This window comes from Marmota marmota, unplaced genomic scaffold (genome assembly GCF_001458135.2).
Source record: "Marmota marmota marmota unplaced genomic scaffold, marMar, whole genome shotgun sequence".
Classification (NCBI taxonomy): domain Eukaryota; kingdom Metazoa; phylum Chordata; class Mammalia; order Rodentia; family Sciuridae; genus Marmota; species Marmota marmota.
The window spans coordinates 68,171,376-68,176,299 of NW_025999842.1; the positions used below are offsets into that span (position 1 = coordinate 68,171,376).

At 39.1% G+C, this 4,924-nt stretch overlaps 1 protein-coding gene across 6 annotated transcripts in view; it reads right to left on the minus strand.

The window, feature by feature from the left end:
- Ipcef1 (interaction protein for cytohesin exchange factors 1) overlaps window positions 1-4,686 on the minus strand; it is a 155,490-nt gene extending 150,804 nt beyond the window's left edge. For 5 of the 6 annotated variants that reach the window (XM_048800180.1, XM_048800157.1, XM_048800162.1 and 2 more), the window contains exon 1: window positions 4,538-4,685. The gene's annotated coding sequence lies outside the window, so the exon portion shown is untranslated. Of the gene's footprint in view, window positions 1-4,537 lie in introns of all 6 variants that reach the window. The other variant, XM_048800193.1, reaches the window with a different exon arrangement.
- Between the last annotated feature and the right edge of the window lie 238 nt (window positions 4,687-4,924).

Here is a 4,924-nt window from a genome sequence, read left to right on the forward strand (position 1 = left end):
TATATATATATATATATATATATAATAACCCAATTATTACATGTCACAGTCAGCAATCGGAGCACCCACGTCTCCTAGATTATGGGTCCATGGTGTTAATACTCAAAATAGAAACTGGATGGTTTAAACTTAAGAGATTATAAGAGGGCAGCCCGAGGATCCTAGTGGGGAAGAAACCGTTATGTATCTTGACTGGGGTTGCGGACTCCCCAGGGGTGGCTCTAGAGCCCTTCCAAACCCTGCTGACCCTGCTGGTTGAGAAGCATTGCCTACACAGTGCCACCTGGCCACTGCACGGTAGGCTGTGTTGAAAACCACACATGTGCAGTCATGTCAAGTACATGTTGGGGACTTCCTATTAAATCCCTGGACAAAAGAAAATCCCTTTTCACTACCTCCTCCATAAGGGTGTAGGAAAGAATTTCACTTTAGATTTTAGAGTAGCAAGCAAATCTGCTTATTCTTACCCTTTGCCTTCTAATCCTTAACCTCAAATTGTTCTCTTATATGAAAAAAAAATCAGAATTTTACCTTGCACAGAATATAAGTGAAGCCACAGGCTCAGGGAGTTTAAGATCTGGTTTGGAATCCTGCATCTACCCCTCCCAGTGGGGTGATATGAAACAGGACACTTTACCTCTAAGCTTCAGTTTCACAGAGGTAACAATATAGTACCATTTTCCTTGACAATTTTGAAAAGTGGCTGAAATTATAAATGTAAGTGTAACTAAATGTAAATGTAAACTGGAATGTAAAAATAAAAGTTCTGATCACCTGCCTAGACCACAACAAGTACTCAGTGCTATCACTCAGTGCCCTACACATGAAATATTCAGGGATTATTGGGGACTTCCTGTTAAAAACTATATCATGCTGCTGCTTTCCGTCTCAATTCATATTGCACTCTGGATTTTGATTTGATTAATTCTTTCATTTGTAACCTTGACTATTTTCCACTGAAGATCTGGTCATTTTTGATTCAGCATTTATGAAATTCTCGTCCGTATTCTAGTAATTTGGAGGTCAGTTTCGCTGGCTAATTTTTTGCCTTTCAACTACTCCGACCAGCATACCCAGGTGGGTTTGCAAGGGCTATTTTTGCTCAGTTCTTTCACTCTTTCTCTGCCAATTTTCTCTTACTCAGTCATCTCTAAAACAAAACAGGAGATTCCTCTCCATACCTACAAGCTGAAACACTTTGTTTCGGTCAAGTCCCTGATAAGAGACTCACGGTGGCATGCTGGCACTCTGAGATGGCAGAGCCATGATCTTAACAGAAATTATTTCTTGACTCTGCAAAAATGTGTTTCTGACCACTCCCCATTTATACCAAGATGATAGCTAAGTCAATATTCCCTTAAAAATGAATTACTTGTGTGTGGGGAAATCTAAGTTTAACTTGGAAATATTAACTGTTGAATTGACTTTTGAACCTACTAGAAAATAATCCAATTTAGTCATTCAGAGAAAATAGCTCATTTCCATTTGATTCTAGGAATTAATCAGACCGGCCATCCCCAGATGGAGCCCTCTTTGCTTGTTGCCATTTTGAAGCTGACACATGAGTCTGTGCCAATTCTAATCTCAAAGGGAATTCCCCTAAAAAGACTAACTAGCATAAGTTATCAGTGCCATTTCTTAGATAGCAATGATCCACAAACTTAAGCACAGTATCACTACAAACTACTTCTGCATTATCTTTGGCAGAGGACAAAGAAAGTGTTAACTTTTTGTTCATTTATTTTCATTCAACACTTACTTTGTTTTCATATTATAAAGAGAAACCAAGTATGCTCAACTGACAAAACTTAAAAAAAAAAAAAAAAGTACAAAGACAAAAATAGCCATCAGCTATAAACCCACTCTTCACGGACTTTAGCCTACTTTACCTCAATCTTGCTTATCTGCAATATTTTTGCACAGTTGAAAAAGTTGCATCCAGCTTCTTTGACAGCAGTGCATTATGAAACTGTTTCCATAAATATCATTATATTGGTGGTTTTTCTTTATCTAGACATATCATGAGGTGCTTAACCATTCTGATGAGTAGGTTTATGACATTCCTTTTTAACAAATTATTATCTTGGTTCATTCCTGCTACTGAAACAAAATATCATAGGGGGCCAGTGGGTTATAAACAACAGAATTTGGTTTCTAACAATTTTAAAGGCTGGGAAGCCCAAGATCAAAGCTAATCCTACAGATAATATCTTCTCTGTGTCCTCATATGGAGGAAGGGGCAGGCACATTCCCTTCAACCCCTTCTGTGGGAGCACTGCCACCAGTCATGAGGAGAGCCCTCCCACTTCCTTGTGGAATCCCCAAACGTTCCTCCTCTTTATACCACCACAACAAGGTTTCCATGCGAGGTGGAGGGGGGGGGCACACAATTAAACCATAGCTAGGATTAAAAGAATCGTGTTTCTTTTATGAAACTTAGAAAGTGGCAAAAAGCATAAAAGAGAAAAGATAAACTTGTGGTCAAATTTTTAAGTATGGCTATGGTGATTTGAAAACTGAAGAAATATATACTGATAATTGTCATTTAGTGGTCCATGAATAGCAAGCGCTATGCCATCGCATTTCTAATCCTAATATGATGCCCAAATACTATAATCACCACTTTCTAGGTTCATAAATTATAGTTAGTAAGTGGTAGATATATTCATTAAACAGATGTGTCTGACCGCAAACTGTTTGTTTGTTCGTTAGGGAGGGGTGCTATATGATACTGACCTAACCTGTCATTACCACCTCAACAATCTCTGCTATCCTCATCTCTATTAGTCACCATTTCTACCATCACCTCCTCTGTCACTTCCAATATCACCCCCACCATCTCTACCATCACCTTTACCACCATATTTACAATCACTCCATAATTTCTATCATCACCTCCACATCTCTTCTATTAATTCCTCCAAAACCTCCACCTTTTTAACCATTACCTTCTCCATCGCTTCCACCACCATACCACCACTTCTACCATCATCCCCACCATCTACCACCACTTCCATCATCTCTACCATCACCTTCTCCATCACCTCCGCCACCACCACCACCACCATCTCTACCATCACCTCCACTACCATATGCAATTCCTTTCACTTTGCCCACCTAGGGCTTTTTATCACCTGTTTTCTATACTTTTCTTCACTCCACATTTTCTTATTCTCTCTTGCTTCGTACTGATCTCCTCCAATCTTTATTTTCTAAGGTACCTGGGTAACAAACATAAAGCAAAGCTACCCAATAGCACTCATGTCATGAATAATACCAGTCATTCATCCATTCAATTAATAATTACTGAAAACATAGTATATGGAAGTTAACTTTTCTGAGGACCAGAAGTACAGTAATTCCCTCACTTGCAGAATTTTCTACAACATTAAAAACCTTATTTTCTACACACACACACACACACACACACACACACACCATATTGCACCTTGCAATTATTTGCTAATTCTCAACTTGTGTTTTGGTTACCAGCTCACACTGCAGAGCCTCCAAGCTGGATGAAAAGCAGAAGTGAGCGCTTCAAGAAGGACACACAAGTCAAAAGGAAAGTCTCAGGCAATCATTGTGAAGTAATTTCTTATCTCTTATTGCCACAGCAAACTACCACAGGAAAGAACTTCCTATTTCCATACTCTGGTGATGTGCATTTTCTTAATGCAATTTGCCTGAAATGTTCATACGTGGACCTTCTGCAGAAGAGATGCTTGACATATTAAGGAAAGGAAGGAAATTAAAAGATAAAGAATGAATATATCAACAAGAGCATAACCTTAAGTCCCTTTCTTCCTCACTTAAACGATGGGAGCAGAAAGAAACCTGCACTCTTTCCATTTCTATTTCTAATTAAAATAGGAACCAAACTCCATATCACTATAAAATGGCTGGGACGGTACTAGGAATTCATAGGCCCCTAAAGACTATTAAAGTTCCCTTCTGCTTTGCTGGGTTATAATTCTGACTCCTATAATTAAATTATTACACACACCAAGAAAAGGAAATCACACACTTCTGATGTCTTCTGTAAAAGCCTGTGAACCAACACTCATCCCTCATATTCATATGAGATATTCTGTCTAGCCTGTGACCTTTATCTAAAAGCAAAATCCCCTCTAACTATCTGCATGCAAAGGGGGATTCTCCACAAAGAACATGCTTTCTCTACAGATGGTGGCCACAGAGTTTTCCCCAAATGAACTCATCTGTAAACAAACAAATACTGAATTGAGGTTTTCTAAATCAAATGGTGGCCTACAGTCAGACCAGCTGTGAGTTCAACACCCATTTAGGAAAAGAAAAGCAGAATGAGTACACAGCTCTCTCCTTCAAAGCTCTTGCAGAATAAGAACAGCAGCCTTCACAGCAGCAGGTGTAAAAAGAGTTGAGCAAATACCACCTCCAAGAGTCACATTTCAGACCTGAGGGTTGTAAAGATAGTACTAAGGCATCAATTGTTGTGCCATCTTGATACGCCAAGCAATTACTTCTCATATATTAGCCAAAGGGTGACTTTACTTACATGCAATATAAAGAGAGTAAATCCAAGAACTTTCTCTTTATCTCTGAGTTCAGAAAATTCATAATACTCTGAGGCAAATGTTGAGGATTCCACTCGAAGCAGTCACTCGGGAGGCTCAGTCTACACAGCACTACATCAGAAGCTGACAAGAAAATAAAGCTATTTCAAAAGAAGAGGAAGTTTCATCTCTACTTCCTCAAATCTATTCTTCTTCCTACTTACTCTTATCAAACCCCTCCGTGAATCCAGAATCCAGAACAGGGTACATCAAAGCAGGATTGTCTCATCTGTCTGACTTCATCTAGCAGGAAAGACTACCCAATGTATTCATTTCCGAGGTGCATGTACAAAACAGTGTGTGCCTTTGCCTTCCTCATTTGGAGGTGA